Source organism: Mus musculus, chromosome X (assembly GCF_000001635.26).
Source record: "Mus musculus strain C57BL/6J chromosome X, GRCm38.p6 C57BL/6J".
NCBI classification, from domain to species: Eukaryota; Metazoa; Chordata; class Mammalia; order Rodentia; family Muridae; genus Mus; species Mus musculus.
Genome location: NC_000086.7, coordinates 53,145,954 through 53,168,436, shown reverse-complemented (window position 1 = coordinate 53,168,436; position 22,483 = coordinate 53,145,954). Strand labels below are relative to the sequence as shown.

Genomic DNA, 22,483 nt, shown 5'->3' with positions numbered 1-22,483 from the left:
ATATGTGTATGGCTGCTTCTTCAATATCTCATATCTGACTATTCACTCTTGTGTCCCCAACAGCACAGTGCCTGGCTCACAATGGTTTCTTGGTTAATATTTGTGGAGTGAATAAACATCTTTCCCAGCTATATAGGAAGGACCACCTAGTAACTAGGCATTAGAATCATTTAAAGGACTTTTTGTAAAAAGTCTTTGTTACTCAAACTACTGCCATCATTCTTAGGTCATCTGTCCACACATATGTGTATGTGTTTTTATATACATTAAAAAACTCTCTAGAAACATGATCATCCATCTTAATGGTTCTAGCCTCTTGGTACTTTCAAGAGGTTATAGAAAGAAGAAACAGTTTAAAGCTTCTCATTATGAAGGCTCCTTCCATATCTATGAAATCAAGATATCCTGGGGCAGGGTCCCCAAATCACAATCACACTTTGTAGTGATATGTAGCAGTAACTGTTCCTGCCTGTTTTGCCTTCAGTTTTTGTTTTAATTAAGTATTTGAATTTAAATATTCCTATTTCAGGCTGTTGAGATGACTTAGCAGATGAAGGAAGGTGCCTGCTGCCAAGTCTAGCAGCTTGAGTTCAATCCCCAGGACCACATAGTGAAAGGAGAGAAACAACTTCAGCAAGTTGTACATGCTGTGGCTTAGTGTATGTGCGCACGCATGCGTGCACACACAGACAGACACACACACAATTGAATGTTATAAACATGATTTACTGGTGAGGAAACAGACACGGAGGTTTAGTCATTTGGCCTAAGGTTACCCACATAGAAAGTAGTGGAGTGTAGAATTTATACCTAGGCTATCCATCCTCTTACCCACTTTTCTGTGCAGTAGATTCTGTTATCAGCTCTGTTTAGGACCCACAGCTATATTTTTCCCAATATAGACACCAAAGCCCAGACAAGACAAAGGACCTCTTTGAAGGCATAATCAGGGTTGAGACAGGTTTTGTGTCTCCCCATCTGAGGAACATTCCATTCTGGCCAGTCATCCCGGGCTCTGTGAAAAGCAGGGCTTGGAGCCTACTGCCTACACAAAAACCCAGGCACAGGAGGCTATCTAGAAATACTTTTGCTGTCAGCACTGGGTAAAGGAGGATGCAGAAACATACCCCAGCACTGGGTTGCTCGACCATATCTTGGAGGATATAAGCTTCAAGCTAGCCTCCCCCACTTCCCTCAGAGCCAGGGTAGCAGATCCACTGTGGAGGATGCCTGCTGTTGCAGGGTTTAGCTGAGGATGGTGTGTTAGAGAAGGCTCCTAACAGCAGCCAAGGGAGCAGGACATTCGGTGAGGCTTATCTGTTCCTGTCACAAAAAATGTGCTAAAGCCTCAGCAGCTCCCTCTCCAGCTCCCACTGAGACAGCCAGGAGAAGGCCCAGCCAGATGACATGCCTCCGTTCTTCTCCAAGGAGGAGGCCCTGAGCCAAACAGGCTTTTCCATTTCCAGATGCTTTTTAATTAAAATAAAGGCCACTCTGTAACCTGGCTTTGAATGGACAAAGTTTCCTCAGTAGAGTGACGGTACAAATTCACCCCTTTTTCTTTACTTTCCATTGAGCAGCCGAACGTGCGCAAGTAATAATTTATGGCTTCAGTCACACGGCAGCAAGAAGCAGGGAAGGGTTAAGTGACTTATGGAAGGTCACTCTGCCAAAGAAAGCCTCTTTTGTTCCCGAGTTAACCTAGTCTGTGTTGTACCTTTGGCTGAAGCATGGCGAGGAGGCCAGACTAGCGTCACACTCGAGCACCATGTGGTGATCTTGTCAACCTGGGAATTTACACTCTTCCTCCAGCCCCAGAAGGAATCTCATAAACTCAGAGCTTCTGTATCAGTTGCCTACTGCACTTCCCTCTTTTGAGGATACAGACGGGCAGGACGGAAAAGGCCACTTTTATTTGTATCCTGGTCAGAGAGAAACAAGATGTTTCAGGAGGCCCCATTGGGAGACGAGTGAACTTCACCAGCTTCTGTCTTGGACTTGCTTTGTCTAGAATTCCAGCACAGGAAAGGCGGAAGGGGCCAGGCGGCAGCGCAGATGGGATTTCCTTACCTTCTCCTTCTTGAATCAGAGCCAGCTCAGCTGTGAACAGAAACAATAGGGCTACCCATGGGCTCAGGACAAAGCCTGCTGATCCTGGTTCTCAGGGATGGATTGTTGTGTTCCTCGGTGAGGTCTGAGGACCCCTGCCTCAGACACATCCCCACTACAGTTCTCCACATTCTAGGTTGTTGATGATGGAGGCCTAAGACATTATTAGGGTTTGTCTGAAGTTCCTGGGCTAAAAAAACGAGGACAACAAACATTCTTTACCTGATCCCTGCATCCCCCTCAAATATACACAAAACCCTGTCCAGTGGGTCTTGGGAGCAGAGTTTTTGCCCAGATCTTTTTTTTTTCTATTATGCTGGAAATTCTGTCGTGTTCATGTTTCTAGCAGTAAAAACAGAAAGAGAAGAGTATGAGAAGCCAATGCAGGAAGTCATCATCTGTTTTTTCTCCAATGCAACCAAATAGTTCCTTCTATAACCAAAGCATTCAGTGGGGTCTGTCCTAGGCACATCTAGGCAAAACCAATAGAAGCAGTAGGCAAGGGTTGAACCCAGTCAGTCGCTGGCTGAGAGGCGGCCACTTTTATGTTTTTTTGTAGCTCTGAATTACCCATTTCTGTGGGCCACACAAGCTTGTGGGTCGCGGCGGATGCAATTGAGGTTATGGGATGAGTGCTGGAAGAAGCAAGTCTGGTTTGTCTTGAGGTCCTTCTCACTTTGGCCTTCCTTTTTGCCTGTGTGGTTTTCTTGTTGGGGTTTGTGAGAGACACACACTACCATCACTCACTTTCCAACCTTCCATGGCATTCGTTTTTAATACAAATTTTTGAAAATTATAATTAGATCATTTCCCTTCTCTTCTGCTCTCAAATTCCTCCAATGTATCCTCTACCCTCTCTCACTCTCTCTCTCTCTCTCGGATTCATGACCTTTTTTCTTTGTGTTATGTTTATATGCATATATACATGTATATATTGTATGTGTATACATACAATCTGTTCAATTTGTGTAATGTTACCTGTATGTATATTATTCCATTGCATTCTTGAATAACATTATGGATTATGTTTACTAGGCTTGGCAAAGATAAATAGTAGCCCCTTAGGTCTGTTTCAAATTTCCCAAGAGGCTCTGAAGCCTGAGGCTAAGAAATAGATTTTTGAATATTTAGAATATTTTATACATTTTATCCCAAAGATAGAATCACTGGGGGAATATTGTCCCTTTGGGTTACTTTAGGGTCTTCCCATGGCCATTAAATTTGTGAAACGTCACAAAAGGTCTATATTGTAAGTGGCTCTCAAGTCAGATATTGGACCAAGATTTTGATGTCTAAGGCAAAAATGTCTTGTGTTTCATTCCACGAGGAGTTGAAATCATACCCAACAGATGTGTAGCTCCATAAAAGTAAAGGATAGAAGTCACCTATTCATCATTTTCCTTTCATCTCTAGGAGAGTTAGAGATTGTATGGACAATGTTCCCAGACCCTGCATTGGATTATAGTGACATTTTCTCCTCATTAATAGGGAAATAGAGACAAATGAAGAACATTGGGTGACTGGTTCACAGGACCCAAGTCTGTTTGATTGATTCTCTCTGGGTTCTCATTGTGGAATTAAGATATTCTTCCCTCCACACATGCATAGCAAAAGGTAGTGTATGCAAATTTAATTGGATAAATAGTGTCAAGCTCTACCATCCAAAATCTGACTAATAATTTGACACTATCAGTGAATGTCTTTCCTCTGCTAGGAAGGCTACCTTAGAGGAGAGAATTTAGAAGCCAGGGTGGGCTCTGCATTCTATGCCACTCTTGTTTGGGATCAGTTGGTCCACTAAACTCCCTTTGCAATGTTTAATTTGGGGACCTACAATGATGCTTCACATGAAGGTAGTGAACCTTATTGTGCTCTGTTTGTTGTTTGGTTGCTTGTTTGGATTCTATTTATTGGGTGAGGGTAGTACTTGGGTGTGTGCCATGGCACACACTATGGTGGTCAGAGCATAATGTGTAAGGGTTGGTTCCTTCTTTCTACCTCGTGGATCCCAGAGATCAAATTTAGGTCATCAGGCTTGCTGGCAAATGCTTTCATGTACTAAGCTATCTCACTGGCCCCCTTTGGTGTTCAACTAGTGTCTCACTCTGTAGCCCAGCTAGCCTGGAACTCACCCTGTAGCCCAGGCTGCCCTCAAACTCATGACACTTCTCCTTCCTCAGCCTCCTGAGTGCTAGGAATATAGAGGTGAGCTACCCTACCCAACTATACGACAAAATTTTTAGCTGGAAAAAAAAAAGTGGCCACAGAAGGATGGATAATTTTCTTTCTCACTCTAGTCACAAAAATGTACTGACCTTTTCGTTCCCACCATCCCCCTTCCTTCATCTCTCCCTTCCCTTACTCTTATTTTTTCTTTCTCTCTTAAAAAAAAAAAAGTTGCCCCACAGAGACTCACTCACACACCTTTTCCGTGGTCAGCACAGAGAGGATTCCCCAAAAAGGTGGTTTCAACTTAAACAGACAGACATGGTGAGACCCTTTCAAGGCTTACACAAAGACTGTGGCTCTCACTGTGGCCCTCGGAAAACCAGAGTATAGCTGAAGGAGCCTCCAAAATGATAAGACTCCAGGGCACGGGGTGGGAGGATGGGGAGACAAAGCAGAGCAGTTCTACATCTACTAATGAGGAACAGCACACCAGCTTCAGTCTCTGAAGTCTCAAGTCTGGCCTCCATCCTCATTCCCGGCAGTTGCTTGTTACAGAGCACTCTACAGCAGCTACTTCAGCACAACCAGCAACTAGCCCCTTGGCTGTTTGCTGCTATAACATGAATCGTTTGTTTGTTTGTCCCAAGTGAAGAACTTATGAATGAGTTTCTTCCCTTCCTCACAATCATGACTTTTCCCCTTGAGGTTTTCATTTAGGAAGGCTGTATTGTTGGGAGTATAGGGATTTAGTTAAGTAGCTGGTCTGGCAAGTAGCACCAACCTATAACTGAGCAAGAGTACTGAGTACTGACTGGCTTTAGTACAGCCACGGCAGCTGCTCCAAAGACACCATGTGACCTGTAAATAGAAGGGAAGCATAAGTGAGAACTTGGGACTCTGATGCCTCTGCAAACCTTGTCAGTTAAGGTCCTGGGGCAACCTAGACACTCCCTGTCTACCCCTCTGTTCTCCATAGTGATCATATAGTATAAGTCGGAGGGATATGTCCTCAAGATCTTCAGTGATTCTTGAACCTGCACTCTGAAGTCACCTCAACACATGACTGTCCGTCCTGTCCTTGTGCCCCTTCAATTGTAGGATCGCCTCTATTGGAAAGGATTGCATAAGTTTGAATGTTCCAACTGAGTAAGCTTTTCTTTTCATGTATTCAGGAAATTCTGTTCCATTTATTGAGCCTATACTCTTTGGTAAGCACTGTATTACATGTGGAGGATATAGCAGTGGATATAACAAACAGGTTCATAGTCTGATAAGAAGGCAGATAAGGCATAACCATGACTCCTACTGCAAGCTACATCACTCTTACTCATACGTTGGTTATGCTCTAAATTCGACCTAGTGACTCAACCCAGTTTTGTTTACTATCTGAAGTCAGGGCAGACCGCTTTTATTCTGAAACCACTTTTGCTTTCTGCTCCACTGGCTACATTATGTATTGACATACACCAGAGACCTCCCTAATCCCTACCCCCACATCTTTTTCTTTTACTTGTCTATCGCTAAACCAGTTTTCTGCTATACTGTTTGTATAATTGATTTTTCTGGCCAAAGTGCTACATGTCACACTGATCTCTGTTACCTTTTATTTTCCTTAAACACTCTTGTCATTCTATGCTGTTTCGCTGCTTTTCAGTTCACCAGGATGGAAAGCACTTGGCAAAACAACTTTTAACTTTGGGCTATCGTAGGCAAAACCAGGAGGTCTGGCAAACTCAGACCTCAGCCTGTTGTAGGAGTGTCTTTCTGTAGGGTTAAATCCATTTCTAAGAAATAAGGAGACTGGGTGGTCATTATGCTTGCTGAGAACTGCTAAGCACACAGACCCCAGGCTTCACACAAAGATGTGAAACTGCCAGCCCTGAGCTGGGGCAGAGCTTGCAAACTTTGAAATGCGCTAATGCCCTCAGGTGATAATGACAGGGAAGGGAGTCTGGATGCCAGAGCCCCAAGACAACAGGGAAGGATGGAAAGGACTCCTGTTTCTGGCCCAAGTGCTAAGAGCTGTGACATCCTTGTCTTGTTTACATGGCAGGACTGGGGACTAAGCTGTGACTTAGTTCCATTGGGTCAGAAAAGAACAGTCAACACAAACTGCTTCAGAGATGCCAGGCCACCGAAGGCAGGGAGATTTGGTGATCTACTCAGAACCTGGAGTTCATTGACACTGAACTCAGCTAAGCAAGCTGAAGGGCTTTGCTGAGTTCAACGGCCCTGACCTCCTCCATCTCTACCCTTGTACCCAGCCAGCCCACCACCTTCTTAACGTTTTGTTCTCCAAATAGGAGTGCAAGATTGGCTGCCTGACTGCTAATCAGTCTTGGAAGTGGCATGCTATGAAGTCTGCAAACATTTTCTGCAAACATTGGCCCAGAAGAGCAGAGCTGTTGATTTCTGGGAGCCAAGAGGCTGGAGCTGGGAGGGGGTTCACTAGGCATTCCTCAGGCGTGAGGCGGCTGCTTTCCCTTGCCTGCTGGATCTCTGCAGGGAGGTTACCAGGGAACCACTGTATGAAGAACAGTCCCCAAATTAGAATAGGACCACCCAGGGGAGTTGGGCATTGCAGAACCATTTTTTCAGGTGAACACTCAAGGTTGGCTGAAGGCTCCCAGATGACAGGAGCTGGGCCATTGGTGCTTGTTGTTAAAAAGAACAACCAAAAAAAAACCTTTCATCTGCCATCCAGCCCAACTTTGCTTACACACGTGTTTTCCAGAAACAGACAAGAATGTGTTTCCCAAGGTGGGGGTGGGGTGGTGAGGCTGCCGTGACAGTTACATTAGCCGGATGCAGAGCCATCCCCACCACCGGCATTTCCTGCACTTGGGTGCCGCCTCCTGTGAACCCATGCCAAGCCACTATCATGATCCAGGGCATACCCCAAGGCCAAGAACAGGCTGGCCTGACTCAGAGGAGAAGGAGAGGCTTTAGGGAGAGTAGCTAGGCTGCTAAGGCCCCTTTTGTAGCCAATGGCCACCCACAGTTCCAGGTCTTTTCTTCTACCTCCTAGCATCTCCAGCTCTAACCCTGCTAGATTAGTACTCCTACCCCCCCCCAGCCCCCGTTTTCCTATGTCAATCAGTTTCCTCTCTGTCAAGGTACATATTGCTCTGTCTGTCTCCAATGCTCATTCTCCCATATATCCCCATTGCTGGTCCCTACTTTATCCTTCAGATTTCCCTCTGAAAGTCTTCCTTAATACCTCCTGTTGGATCTAGGCTTTCTCTACTGTGAGGGCACAAAATACAGTGTTTTCTCCAAGCATGGCATTTCTCGCAAGTGAGGTCTGCAGCTTTTGCTTCTGTCCAACTTTCCAATGCATGAAGCAAGCGTCCACATCCTTAATGCGTGTCACCTCTTAGGCTGAACAACCCTGTAGCATTCTTGATAACTTGATTTTATCCATGACAGAACTGAGAAATTGAGATGTAGAGTACCTTGCCCAACATCACAGTGCTGGAGAGCGCTGCGGCCAGGAGTTCAACCTAAGCTCGGGAATCAATTGTACTAGAAAATGGACTCATTGCAGTAAGATAAGTCGAATCATCCCTAAGTGATCATAGCAGGCATTGTGGAAATGCTGATATTACAGTGGAACCCTGAGAGACCACTAAACTCATGAAAGAAGAGCCCTAAAGATGAGAAAGACCAAGAAAAGAGGTAGCCTCTAAAATCACTCTCCTGCCTACTCTTGGGAACAAATTTCGGGGTGTGAATCTCTGAGGCTCAGCTGCCTCCTCTTCCTCCTTCTGGCTGGAGAACACTGATGTCTGAAACATGGCCTAGGTCTCTTTAGGAGGGTCTCTCTGGGGAACTATTTGCCAAGGCCTGACCCATTTCCACCAGGCTATCCTGCACTGCTGCCATCCAGTGCAAACAGGGCGACTCATTTGGTTTTGCTTAAAACCAGCAATGTGCTTTCTGCTCACTGAGGAAAGTAGAAGGGGTAAGGAGGGGCTTGCTTCTGCTTTGTTTGAAAGGCACTTGGTCCATCCTGCCCCAATCCCAGGGTGACTGAGACGAACCAGAAGGAAAACAAACAAACAAACAAAAACAACCCACTTACCTTGTCTCAGAAGCCTCTGCCTCCAGCCTTGAAGCTGAGGCTTTGTCTGTGTGGAATTCTGGTAGGGAAATGTGAGCTGGCAGTTAGGACCAGCTAGAAACCTGTCACCTCTCCTTCCCGTGGCCTTTTTGGTAAAAAACTGAGACATCCCTGGGGAGAAGGAAATCAAAACAGAACATGATACCCAGAATCCAGAGCGATGAATTGTGCCTGACATCCACTGCCAGAGTAGCTTCTAGTGTGAGGACTGGAGGGGACTTGCCACGCCAGTATCTTAGCCCCACTGCTCAGTGGTTATAAGGCTTTAGGTGGCTTGCCTGAAAAGTGAAGATAAAAAGACAGAAAACAGCTCCTAGCAATGTTGTCCTAACTCTTAATTCTTACATCGACTAGAGCTCACAGCCTTCGGTGCTTTTTTGTTTCCTTATCAATTTAATAGTCTCTAAGAGATGGGGTAGGGCATGATCCAGAGGGTCTCTTCCAGCTCTCATTTTCCACAACAGCATCCCTTTCTGACACAGATGCAATTTAAACTTTGTTACACTGTCACAAAGTTGACAAACCAACTGCTAAGTGTTATTTAGTTTGGTCTGTGTTGTGAAACCATTATAAAAGTGGTTTTACCAATCCACTCTTCCATCGGCAGAGTAGAAAAGCCCTGCCTGCCGTGTACTCTCTCAGGTATTGTCAGCTAGCTTGTTTGACCCATTCTGAGGTGTGTGTTCTTGACCATAACTTTATCTGTGTTGCCACAGACATGACAACACATAATTATCCTAAAGATTTGTCTTCCAGCCACATGGATTTTTTTTTTTTTTTTGAGAAGGAAAACACTCCCAGCACAGTCTCTGCAGCAGGCACTGAAATTGAGAGTGAAAAATATCCAAGGGACACATTTCCAATTTGGCTTTCTAACACTGGCTTCTCCAGAAGAAACGGTATAGTGTGCTAAAGAGCTTTTGGGAAAATGAGCCTTGGGAGCAAAGAGACAAAACACAACTCTAACCTTAATTCCTGTTTGAGACTTTTTTTTTTAATGGGCGCAGGAAACAGAATTGAATGAAAGTGACCACCCATCCAGAGAAGCTCTAGTGGAAGCCAAGGGTGTGAATGCCACGTGGTTAGTGACCCACAGTTCTTCTCATAGCAGCTTTATGGGCTATGATTCACCTATCATAGCGTATTCACGGTGTTGTGCAAACATCGTCACCGATTCCAGAACATTGGCACCCCCCCCCAACAAAGAATCCCCATCCCCATTCATCAGTCACTCCAGGTCTCTCCTCCCTCAAGCTCTTAGCAAGTGCTGATTTCTTTTTAAGTGGATTTGCCTATGTGGACATTTCACATAAATGGAATCATAAAGTAAGCGGGCTTTGTGATTGCATGCTTTCACTTAACATTGTGTGTTAGGGTTCATCCATGTTGTGGTATGTATTAGCACTTCATTCCTATTTTGGGCTGAATAATACTTCATCATGGAACTATCATGTGTTTGCCTGTTGATAAGCACTTGGGTGTTTTCTGTTGGGGGCTATTGTGAATAACGTTGTTCTGACTATTCATGTACATGTTTTTGTATGGTCTTGTTTTCAAATCTCCCTGGAATTGCTGGGCCATAAGGTAATTCCATATTTAACTTTGGGGGCACTGCCAAACTCTTATTTCTAAAAGCTGCATGATGCAGCATCCCAACCAACAATATCTGAGAGCTTCTCTTTCTCCACATCCTCGCCAATATTTGTTATCTTTCCATTTTGCTTTTTACTGTAGGCATCCTAATGAGTGGGACGTCCTACCTCATTTTGCTTTGATTTGCATCAGTATAATGATTGTCGTGTCTTAAATACTTATTAAGGATGTGAGTATCCCTTGGATTCTCCCCTTGATTCTTTTTAACTGGGCTTTTCTGTCTTTTTAGGATGGGGGCTGTTGGTGCTCTGTTCTAGGTAGAAGCCTCTTACCACATATATGATTTGAAAAGTTTTCTTCCTGTTATGTAGGTGGTCTCCTCACTTTCTTCATAGTGGGCTCTGAAATACAAAAGTTCTTAATTTTGATGAGGTTTCATTTACCCATTTTAAAAAAAACAATCGCCTATGCTTTGAGCATCAAAATTGAGAGACCATTGTGTAATGCAAGGTCAGAAGGATTTTCACCCATGCTACCCTTGGGTTGTGTAGCTTTAGTTCTTGGATTTATACCTTTGATATAGTTTGGGTTAATTTGTGTTTGTGATGTAAGAGAAGAGTTCAACTTCATTCTTTTGTATGTGGCTATCTAGATATTGATGATAACTATTTGTTTAAAAGACTATCCTTTTTCTCTACTAAATGGTCGTGACATCCCCATGAAAATAAAGAGATCATAAATGTGAGGGCTCATTTCTGTCCCACAGTATTGATACAATTATCAATTGAAAAGAGTGGTCAAATATGGAGCCCTCACTATTTACCTGAATTCCTTGGCCAAGCTCACCTGAGGCCTCTTATCCTCCATCTGTACTGCAGACAAAAGGCCACTGTCCAGAGACACAGTTATCACTGAAATTATGTCCAGTGACTCAACATGAAACAAGCCATGTAGAAATGAGTGTGTTTCCAGAGCCAGTCTCCCTTTCTCTGGAAACTTATACTTTATTGTAGACCCCAGTCTTCTCTCTGAGCACATTGGCCTGAGTTTTAAAAATTGTCTCCACGTCTCCATTCATTAGGCAGCACATTGCATGGTACCCTCTTAAGACTGTATTTATGCTATAGTTAGAACCTAGTGTTTCAGAGCATCAGCTCCACAGACTCCTGTTTCGCCAACAACGTTCTCTTATGAAACGTCTTTGACATTTACAGTGTGATGCCTCAGGTGTTGTTTGTCCCCGTCTCTATCCTGAAGTATTAAGAACTAAGTCCTCAGTTTGGCAGTATTTGGAGGTGGAGGGTCTAGTGGGAAGTCCTCAGTGGACATGTGCTCAGAGGGATTGGGGAAGTCTAAACCCTCTGAGACTTGCTCCTTGGCAGTATAATGTCTTGCTCCCATCATTATCATCTGCCTTTGTGTTGGCACCAGTCATCCTGGGACTGAAGGCTGATCCTACATTGCAGACACCAAGATGCCACTTGAACCTTGGTTCAACTGTGCGGAGCATGGATAGCTGATGGCCTCCGGCCGTTAGCTCTCTCATGGGTCTGCCTCAACTTCTAAGCCAGGGTCAGGCTGTTCTTGGGGTGGCTTCTAGCTAGTGACTGATCATGAAAGTGGTAGAGGACCCATTTCCAATACTCAGTAGACTCCTGGAAAAGGCAGTCTATGCTCCAAAGTTCTCTGTTGGTCATAGGCTTTCACGGCTTTACACGTGGATTGGGCTACTCTTACCCAATCTGCTGTTTCCAGTTTTCTTCCACAAGCATTGTTTTCCTGCTAACCCTTTTAAACCCCCAATTGTAACAGCGTTGTCAGTTATAGAAAGAACTCAAAACCCTTACCAATCCTGCCAACATCATGTTTCCTCCTCTTTAAAATGAGAGTGAGGACATGGGTATACTGGGAAGACTGAAACAAAGTAAAGTACCTGACACATAGTAGGCATTTTATTAAAGCAAGCTGCTACTTCTGGGCAATAGATGGATTCAGTGGAGATATCTTAATCTTCAATAGCATTAGTAGCACTTCTAATAGCTCAAACCAGAGAAAGTACAGAAGTCTACAATCAGCAGTAAAATGTAATAAACTTTTGTTGTACACAACAATTTGAGTAAATCTTAATATTATTAAGAACAGGCTAAAGAGATGTGTGAGAGAGAGGAAGAGGAAGAGGAAGAGGAAGAGGAAGAGGAAGAGGAAGAGGGAAGTGGAGGTGGAGAGGGAGAGAGAGAGAGAGACCATGATTCCATCTCTCTGAATTTTAAGTATGGACCAAACTAATGGGGGGAGGTGGTGGCTCACACCTTTAGTTCCAGCACTTGGGATGCAGAGGCTGGCAGATCTCTGAGTTCAAGGCCAGCCTGATCTACAGAGCAAATTCCAGGACAGCCATGGCTACACAGAGAAACCCTGTCTCAAAAAACAAAAATGAGAGAGAGAGAGAGAGAGAGAGAGAGAGAGAGAGAGAGAGAGAGAGAGAGAGAGAGAGAGAGAGAGAGGGGAGGGAGGGAGGGAGGGAGCAAGGAAGGAAGGAAGAAGGAAGGACCAAACTAATTAATGATTGATGAGATGGTGACTTGGGGTTTGCCTTCACCAGGGTAGTTAGCCAGCTTTGTGACACTGTGTCAAATATTTGCCATGATCAGTTTTGGCCTAGAGTTGTAGAGGTTTTAGTCCAAGGTCCATTGGCCCTATTGCTTAAAGGCCTTATAGAAAGGCATGAGCCATTACAGGGAATGCTTGGTGGAGCAAAGCAGCTTAGCTCATGGCCTAGATGCAAACAAGAGGCAGGAAGAGGAAAGGGCTGAGGCCCATAATCCCCATGAGGGGCCCAAGGGACATGTACTCATTCAATATGACCTCTTACCAGGCCCAACTTCTTTAGTGTCCCATTACCTTGTAGTAGTCGCAAGCTGGGGAAACAAATGTTTGACATATTGGCCTTCGGGTAACATTTCAGATTTAAGGTACAGCAGGGAACATACTGGAGTCATGAAGGAACCTTCTGGGAAGCTGTGACTAGCCTCTATCCTAATCTTGACTTAAGTCACACAGATGCACACATAATCATAAAGAGTACACACACTAATGTTAGTGGGCCTTTTGCATTTTACTGTATCAATTATGCCTCCATTTTCCTAAAAAAAAGGAAAGTCATGCAAGTGTATTATTTTGTGACAATTGTACCTATTAACTGTTTCTTTTTGACTTTAGAAACCACAGTGAGGTTGAAAGAAAAAAAATCCCTATGACTTTACCCCTCTAAGACAATCTTACCAGCGTCACTGGAGACAGATATTGATTATACCGGGTGTTTGTTGCAGTGACACAATGCTGACTAACCATCCCTTAATGGTAACCTGAGTCACCAATGTCTACCATCACTTATTAGTTTGGTCATTTCTTGAACTTCAGAGAAATGAAAGCATTCTCTTCTCCCCCTACTCTATCTTCTGCTCTCTCTCTGTATGTGTGTGTTTCTTTGTGTACTGTGTGTGTATATGTGCATGCTTGTATGTATGTGTGTGTGTATGTTTCATCTGTGTGTGTGTCTTTGTGTTTACATGTGTTTGTGTATTGGTGTGTCTTTCTGCATATATGCACGTGTCTCTGTCTCTCTCTGTGTACATGTATGCCTGTATGTGTCTCTGTGTGCATATATATATGTGTGTCTCTTTCTGTGTTTGTAGGCACATGTAAGCATGTTCATGTGAATGTGAGTTCATGTGTGTTCTCCTTACCCCAATCAAATGAGGTCCTGCAATACTCAGTCCACTTTAAAGATTTATTTATTTTTATTTGGGGGGAAGGTGTGTTTGCATATGTATATGTCTATGCCTCGTACCTGAGGAGGCTGGAAGAGGGTATTGGATCCTAGAACTATAGCCATAGATGGTTGTGAGCATGTGGGACTGGCAGCTGAACCCAGATCCTCTGAAGAGCAGCCAGTGCTCTAACCACTGAGCCATCTGTCCAGCCCCACCAGTCCTCTTCTCACTTTGCCTCTCTAGTATCCCACTTAGGCACATAAAGAAAGGGAATCTCATTAGTATGCCTGCCTTCCTTCCTGGAAATAAGTAACGCTTCTAGCCTCTTTGATTCCTACTTTCTGCTAGAAACTGAAGATGAACAGTGTTCAATTTTCAGCATGCTAATTCCAGACCTATGACGTTCTAGTTCTGCAGCCGTTCTACTGAAGAACCCAGAGTCTTCTTTATAGGAGTTTGAACGGAAACTCAGTGGCAAGAGATGACTGCATTAAAAAAGCACTTTCCTCACAAGCATGAGAACCTCAGTTCAGGTTCCCAGAACTCACAGAAAAAGCTGGGCTTCCCATAGTACACACCTTTAATCCCAGCACTTGGAAGGCAGAGGCAGTGGATCTCTGAGTTCAAGGCCAGACTAGTCTACAGAATGAGTTCCAGGACAGTTAATCAGGACTACACAGAGAAACACTGCCCCACCAAAAAGGGGGAAGCATAGTAATATGTGCCTGTAATCTGACTGGTAGTGAGATGGGAGACAGAGAAGTTCTCTGGCAAGGTAGCCTGGTATCCTTGGTGAAGTACCAAGCTAATGAAAATCCCTTTATCTACCAAAGATGGATAGAAGGCACCCGGAGACCTGCTCAAGGTTGGCTTCTGACCTCCACACACACATGCAGAGTAATCACCTGCACCTACATGGTAATCCACATCCACACATACATGTACACATGTTCACACACATTCACATACACACACATACACAGAGAAAGAGAGAGAGAGAGAAATCCAGATAACCTTCAGATAATAAATATTCCTGCCCCTTAACCAAGACTGAAATAAGCCAGGTTAAAACATTCCAGGCTTTTAGCTGTGTTTTGTGTGAGCTGTGAAACAAAGGAATTTTGCAATTTGCTTAGATGAGCACAAACTGTCAAAGCTGCCCTGTAGGGAAGATCCTCTGACTGTGATGTAAGCCAGGCAGCTGGAACCCTGGGCTTTTCTTCCTATGGCTGTGGCTCAGTGGAGCGCTACCTTCTTAGCAATCAGCATCACCTGGGAAATGGTTAGACCCTACCCTGGACCCAGGAATGTGTAACTGAGGGTGAGGCCCCGTCATTGTGAACAGACTCTTCAGGTGAGTCTGATGTACTATCATATTTTAGAATCTTTTTTCTTGAGTTGTCTAAATTCTACTGCCAGTGGAAGCAAGGATGCCCTGGCATGCTCTGAGCTCGTGCCTAAAACCAACAAGCATCCCCTGTCCTTTATATGACTTAGGAACACATGCCAGGTCCATATAATTTCAAAGTTTCATGTTCTTTCTATCTTGAACCCAACCAGTGCATTCCTTTTCCTCTGTTAGCTGAGCAAGGATAAAATATAGCCCAATGTTCCGTCCCCAAGAAGATTTATTAATTTGTACTAATGACTGCTCTGAGAAAACATAAAAACCAATGTCCTCGCTGAATATGCCTTCTCCGAGGGTAATATGGGGATGTTATCTGTAAAATCAACAAATTTGTCACCAACGTGAAATGTTATCCTTTCCTGAGGACTTTCCCAGGCAACTTGAGGCCTCAAAGACTAGACAGCCTCCCCCCTCCGCATGGCCAACCTTACCACCGTAACTCACACACTGAAACCAGTTCAGATGCATGTTTGCTTTCAGGTTAGGAGGTCTGCTTAGAAGCAGCTGGGGGAAACAAGGATGACACCATGAACCTGTTCAAATACTTAAGGAATCCACACAGACTTCTGGCTTTCTTTTGGGTGTGGCCAGTATGCATGTTGGCAAATGCTCAACAGCATGATCTCTGCAAAGAATAAGCATCTAGGAACATGTACATACGTATTAAAATGCGCATCACAGTATTTACAATGACACATGCAATGTTAGGCAGTTCATTTGGCTGTTTCACTCTCGTGAACACTACTGGCTGAGTTTTGCCTTAACCATGGCCAACCTGAAGTGGCAGTTAAGAAACACATGTGGTTCTGACACAAGTATTGCTTGGCATACTGGTTTTCTTTAATGAATCAGACAAATGGGAAGCAACAAAATGCATGCCTAAATCACTCTGCTTCACACTAGTACTGTAAGTGACTTCACTATTGAATCAGATAATCATTTCTGAAGACTGTAAGAGCGCTTCCTCCACTGTTTTAGCCCAATCTACAGTGGAACACCCACAGAGACAACGTGGTTCGAATTTGAACCTGCACTGATATTTTCTCCATCTTCAGCACAGAGCAAGGCTTTTCAAACATCCTCTGCAATGATGAGGCAAATAGAGTTGGACGCGGTGACACACAGCTTTAATTCACAAACTCAGGAGGTAGAAGCAGGCTTATCTCTGTGGAATCAGGGCCAAACTAGTCTACATAGCAAGACTCTGTCTCAAGAAAGAAAAATAAGTCATCATATATGAAATATCTATGGTTTCATAGCCACATAACTCATTTCTTTGTGTCCCTTTTAAAAAAAAGTTGCAGCTGTTCTTTGCTTGTGGGCTATCCAAAGCAGGTCGTGGGTAGAAGGCCTCTGCACCCTACTCAAGCCTCAATGAAACAATAGATAGAGCTCCTGTTTGTATCATTTGTCAATTTGCATCATGTCAGCTACTCCTCCAACTCCAAACTAGCAGCCTGATATCTCTGCGACCGTGCACTTGGGAAGAGATGTGCGGTCACCAAATGTTGTACAGTATTTCCACAGCACAGGTTACAGAAACATCGCATGGGAAACTGGAACTTGGATTACTTGATTTCTAAGGCTGGCTACAGTTAACAAGGAATTTTCAGTTCATTGTTTGTAGCACACAAAGCAATAAGGGTGTTTTTGTGGCATATTTGTACATGCTTTGTTCTTGTTGCCCCTCTTCCTCCAGCCTCCTCCTCCTCCTCTGTCCCCTCCTCCGCCCTCATGGTCTCCTTCCTCTCCTTTCTTCCCTGCAGTGTAACCAGCTCTGAAAATGAATAATTGATGCTTGTGAATCGATATTAACACACTGCTATGATCACACCAAATTTCATTTTTTTTAAAAGAAGGGAATAAAAAGAGACTCTTCATTTAATTTGGTCCATTCTTTCCTGTAAGAGAAGGATTTACAACAGGGTTGCTTTGAAGCTGGGAGTTTCCCTGGCTCTTCTAAAATAGGAAATGATTTTAGATGTTATTTTTACATATTTTCAAAAAGAGCCCTGTCTCCATTCTCAACAGCTTCCTGACCACCTTTTGCGTCCAAATAATGAGAACTATTTAAAGGAAAAAGGAACTAGTGTAGCGTGGTTTGAAGAAAAGCACATAGTTTACTCTTCCAGGGGCAGTTATACAATAGTTTTGCTCATAAACTAGGGAAGAGTTAAAATAGCTTTCCAAGGGCCCTCCCATGCCTGTGATTTTCCTCTCATCTGCTCAGGTATTGCCATTCATTGCCTCATTCATTCATTTACTCATTCATTCATTCATTCATTCAACTCTCTAAGCATGTCCCATCCGCCAGCCAGTCCACCAAGCAGGCAGAACCCATCAGAGCACAGATGGAATGCAGCCCCTATGGGGTAATAAGGACAGAGGTTCTTATGTTCTAGTGGTTTTCATAAGCTCCTTAAAGGGGATCATATGGCAGCAGGACCTGGCCTGTTTTGTGGGATTCAGGATATGACATTCAACCTGATACCTCAAGAGTGACTAGAAAGGCCAGCTAAAGAGACAGAAGGAAGAAACGGGAACAGCCTTCTTCCATGGTGAAGGGAACAGCCTTCATACTGTTGGTCTAAAACACAGGTACAGAGCCTGGAGAGACACCTCAGTTCCTCAGCACCCAAGTATGAGAGCTCATGACAGCCAGTGAGTTCAGCTCTAGGAGCTTCGACACTTCTTAGAAGGTCTCATCCTCTTTCATGCAGCTTAACTTTGCTTTCGTGGGTTTTTTTTCCATCCTTATCCCTCTGTTCCTGTATTCTCAATAACATCCTCATCTGTAGCCTAGTTCACTCATGTCTCATCAGCTGGGCCTAATTTATTTTTGAATCCTACCATTGGTTGGTGTTTTTCTCCTTCTACCAGTTACATATTGATTATTTTTAATGTATACATATAATTTTAAAACACTCAATAACTGCCGTATAGCACCTACCCCTGTTGTAAATCTCTTGTGTTGTATTGTACTGTACTGTATTGTATGTGCTAGGGATTGATGCTAAGCACATGCTCAACCATTGAGTTATACACCCAGACCGAGCATACCTATTTTAAAGTTCCTTTCAGATTTCTCTATCAGCTGGCATTTCTACAGTGTGAAGTCTTCCATGCATTTCATCAGTCTTATGCTGTTTTATTTTTTTTTCATGGACACAGCAGGTTTTAGCTATGAGTTCATCTTCAAGGTGCTAAGTATGAAATTAGATTCACACTATGATACCTAGGCTTGGATCCTGGCTCTGCTGCTCAGTAACCCCACCCAGGTCATTTTCTTCAGTTTTACCCTCTGTGAAATAAGGCTATTCTAGAATGCGCTAAATAATAGAAGAAAAGCACTTAGAAACTGGGGAAATAGCTCAATTGGCAAAGGAAACAAACAAACAAATAAACAAGCATTTCAGTGTATGGGTTTTTAATCCCCACACTGGGGAGGCAGAATCAGGCAGATCCTGCAGCTCACTGATCAGCCAAACTAGCTCACTTGGCCAGTTCCAGGCCAGTAAGAGATGCTACCTCCCAAAAAAAGAGAAGTAGATGGTATCCGAAGAATACTTGTGCATGTACCTGTACACATAAGAATACATACACAGACATGCATAATACCTCACACACCCACATACACACAAAAGAAGAAAACCACTTAGGACAGAACCTAACACATCACTGAGCTCTTGGCTAGTGTTATGGGGTGGGGACAGGAACTGTTTTACCTTGTAGGTCTGCATACCTTGGGTTATATGACACCTCACCCACAGTGTGAAGTGGCTGTTCCAATTATAGGTGGTGTTTCCTCCATCCCTGTGTACTAGGCAATCCTCTCTACTGCTTCTGCCTTTCTCTAGGATCTCAGCAATTCCGTCCCCAGTCTGCGATGGAAGCCCTGCACCCAAACCCAACCTCCACCTGAGATTCCTCTATATGCTGTATGGATGCAACTCCTCTCAGTGCTGCTGGGGCTTTGAGCTCCCTCTTGATTTCTGATATCAGAATCTGTTGATTTCTGTTGTGTTTGAGACAGGGTTTTGTTATGCTGTCCAGTTTGGTTCAAACTCGTGGGCTCAAACAATCTTCTTGCTTCAGACTTTCCATTGCTGGAATGCACCATCATGTCTAGGTTGAGGTTATGTGCTATTTCCTTTTACACTGGCTCTGCCTGGCACTATGCCTGATACACTAGAGATTTATTTACTGAATTAATCATAGAAAGAGTACATTGGAAATAGCAAGCACAATTAGTGGCTAGCTGATTACATGATTTTTCTAATAATGGCTGCCTCCATGATATGACTCCTTCACCATCCTTTGGTCCCATGAATGAGTGCTTTCTAAGTACTATGGCTTCTAATAAAGTCAAGTAAGTAAGGTCCAGCTGGAGATAGCATTTGGGAAATTGAGGCCGAAGTATTTCGGGTCCCAGGCTACCTTGGGCTACACAATCAGAAGAATTTATCTCAAAAAAAAAAAAAACATGAGAGAGAGAGAGAGTCAGAATGACTGAGAACATGTCGCCAGGGTGAGTACTATGTGTGCAGATTTCTCTTCCTCTCTAAGTTATATATGAAGATGGGAAACCCTTATGGGGCCACAGATCCTTCTGATGTTTTCCAAAAAAATGGAGTAAATTGTCAGGCAATCTGGTAAAATAAGTGTAGAACGGTAGTGGCATAAAGACATTCATATGCATCAGGCCATTGGCAGTGTATACATAAATAATGCCTCTTCTGTGAAGGTAAGGGCCAGCCCCCCCCCACACACACACACACACATACACACACACACCAGCTCCAGTGACTGAGATACATTTTTCCAATCCTGGAGCAAATACAGATGTAGCAAGTTCCTTCTTCCCTTTGGAAATTTGGCAGGCAGGTGGCTCTGTGTCTGTTGCCACATTCTCTTGGGGTTTTATGACTGTGCACATGGCTTGTGTGAAGGCTCCGCTTAGGTCACCTTATGCTTTGGCAGCCATCATGGTATATGACGATTCAGGAAGACCCTGGTGTTTCCCAGATGGGGCCAGATGTGGCCATACAATTATTGCTCTCCAGCTGGGAAATGTGACATGGGGGTGATGAAGTGGCTGCTGAGAAGCAGGCAGTTTTGACTCTGACTTTGGTCTGTTCTTTATTGAAATCCAAAGATCTCTCTCTCTCTCTCTCTCTCTCTCTCTCTCTCTCATTATCATAAACATGCAAGTGAGCCAGTGCCCAACTAATGGGGTGCTACTTAAAAATCTATGTGCAGTCCCCTGGAACTAATATTTGTCATCTAATCTCCCATCCTTTCCCTACTTACTTAGCATGCTCTTTTATGTTCTTGTTTCTTTCCTTGTTCTCCCCTACTCCTGAGGGGATGCTATGGGAGTTCCCATGAACTTAGATAGATGATCAGTTTAAGGCCTTTGAGAAAGAGACAGAGAGCCTAAATCCATTTCCTGGATGAACTGCTTAGCCTCATTCTCCTGCAGACACTTCCTGTCTCTGGAAGTCAAAACTGAGAGGAGACAGATTCATGGAAAGATACTCCTTTCCTTTCCTTTCCTTTCCTTTCCTTTTCTTTTCTTTTCTTTTCTTTTCTTTTCTTTTCTTTTCTTTTCTTTTCCTTTTAAATTATTTTTAAATTTATTTATTCACTTTACATCTTGCTCATTGCCCCTCCTTCAGGTCACCCTCTCCCACTATCCTTTCTCTTCCCCTTCTCCTCTAAGCAGGTGGGGCCCCCTTGGTATCCCCTCAATGCTAGCACATCAAGTTTCTGTATGACTAGGCGCACATCCTCTCCCACTGGGGCTAGACAAGGCATCCCAGCTAGAAGAATAATGTATCCCACAGACAGGCAAGAGCTTTAGGGATATCCCTGCTTCAGTTGTTCAGGACCCACATGAAGACCAAGCTGTACATCTGGTATATATGTGTGGGGAGGCCTAAATCCAGCCCATATACGCTCTTTGGTTGGTGGTTCAAACTCTGAGAGCCCAAGGGTCCAGGTTAGTTGTCTCTGTTGGTTAACGTTCTTTTTCCTAAAGTAGACAACTAGGATACATTTTTTCCAAATCCCAGCTACTCTGACAGTAGCACTGTCTTTCTTTCATGAAGTGTTGTTCCCTGTGACTCCAGAGACAGAAGGAAAAGAATCTGGGTGGTGTGTTGAGATAGACTACAGCTTCAAAGGTCAATAGCTGGGTTTCCATAGACAAGCAACTTGCCCTTCCTGAGCCCATGTCTTCACTTGTTAAATTGGAATCATGAGGAATATACATTCAAAGCACTAAGGTACATACTAGATTGTACCCTAAGATAGTAAAAATCAGAACAGTTCCTATAATTGGTGGGGGGGGAATAGTCCCAGCAGAGTGGGAAATAATGAGAAGATCCTCTCTCATCTCTCTGTCAAGTGCAAGGATACTGAAGCCCAGTTTCTCACGGTCAGTCGAGTGAGATTTCTCAGCCCTGTGTGTTCAGCAAAGCCCTAGCCCTGGGAACTCTAGGTGGAACAACACTACATGGCCTCTGCTCTTAAGGATCTTGGCTATTACAACAGCAGATAAGATGGGAATGTAAATGTCGGATAGCAATAAAACTACTCTTTGCTAAGTCATCTCCTGGAGGCCACAGAGGCCATGGAAAAGCAGAAAGGGGGTGGGTGTTACTATACGTGGGAAGACTTTGTGGAGGAGGTGGGGCTGTAGCTGAGACCGGAAAACTGAACTGTAGACTCAGCCTGGGTGCCCCTTAGCAGATGTCTGGGTAAAGACATGACATGTATACAATAGGGTAGTAGTATTCAACCATTACAGAAAATGAAGTAGCATTCATAGAAAAATATGTGGAACTGGATATGATTGTTTAAGCAACAAAAGCAAGGCTCAGAAAGGCATGTTCTTTATGTAGCAGAGGATGGCCTAGTCAGACATCGATGAGAGGAGAGGCCCTTGGTCTTAGGAAGATCATATGCCCCAGTACAGGGGAATGCCAAGGCCAGGAAGCGGGAGTGGGTGGGTTGGGGAGTAGGGCAGGGAGAGGGTTATAGGGGACTTTAGGGATAGCATTTGAAATGTAAAAAAAGAAAGTGTCTAATAAAAAAGAAAAGAAAGGCATGTTCTTGCTCATATCCAAAAAGAAAAGATAAAATGTGGAAGGGATGATTTGGAAAGAGGAGAGAGGTCTGAGGAGCTGGACGAGGAGTGAGAGAAAGGAGTGAGAAGCAGTGCATGATGTTCAGGTCAGAGCCTCTTTCCCCCACCCCAACGCCAAGCCTAATAAGCCATGTTAAATAAATAATGGTGAGAAAGAG

At 43.9% G+C, this 22,483-nt stretch overlaps 1 protein-coding gene and 1 long non-coding RNA gene across 7 annotated transcripts in view; one reads left to right on the top strand and one right to left on the bottom strand.

Moving 5' to 3' along the window:
* The window catches only part of Plac1 (placental specific protein 1), a 170,118-nt gene that overhangs the window by 71,674 nt on the left and 75,961 nt on the right, over window positions 1-22,483 (top strand). The window lies entirely within an intron of this gene.
* Window positions 709-22,483, bottom strand: part of Gm35988 — a 103,869-nt gene continuing 82,094 nt past the window's right edge. For all 4 annotated transcript variants that reach the window (XR_882310.2, XR_882309.3, XR_882308.3 and 1 more), the window contains 3 exons: window positions 10,327-10,395; window positions 8,363-8,512; window positions 709-5,136 (listed from right to left, as the gene is read on the bottom strand). This is a non-coding gene — a long non-coding RNA (predicted gene, 35988). The remainder of the gene's footprint in view (window positions 5,137-8,362; window positions 8,513-10,326; window positions 10,396-22,483) is intronic.